Source organism: Nestor notabilis, unplaced genomic scaffold, assembly GCF_000696875.1.
Source record: "Nestor notabilis isolate BGI_N333 unplaced genomic scaffold, ASM69687v1 scaffold5876, whole genome shotgun sequence".
NCBI classification, from domain to species: domain Eukaryota; kingdom Metazoa; phylum Chordata; class Aves; order Psittaciformes; family Psittacidae; genus Nestor; species Nestor notabilis.
Window position 1 is genome coordinate 77,886 of NW_009931386.1, and position 334 is coordinate 78,219.

Here is a 334-nt window from a genome sequence, read left to right on the forward strand (position 1 = left end):
CCTGCTGATGTATATCAGATGGCTCAGAAATCTGCATCGTTAACTGACCTTTTCATGCAGCTTGTTACTGAGTGTACCCCAGTAACCCTGAGCCTGTATTGGCCCCCAGACCAGTACAGTAATGCAACACCATAGAGATCAGTGTGTTTAATTGTCACTATATTTCCCTGAAAGCCTTGTTTCCTCTTTGGAGAACTGTTAAAAACTGCTGGGGTTTGAACGCACCCAACAGATTGATTTGCAGCTTATGTGGAAATACTGTGCTTTGCTGACTTGCTCTTTGCTTTGTGTTGAGCACTGACTTTCTGCTCGTGCTCTGTCGAGCAGGGAAAGA

At 44.9% G+C, this 334-nt stretch overlaps 1 protein-coding gene across 1 annotated transcript in view; it reads left to right on the forward strand.

Annotated features, from left to right (window-relative positions):
- The window catches only part of CADPS (Ca++-dependent secretion activator), a gene marked incomplete at both ends in the record, with an annotated part of 149,784 nt that overhangs the window by 38,868 nt on the left and 110,582 nt on the right, over positions 1-334 (forward strand). The window lies entirely within an intron of this gene.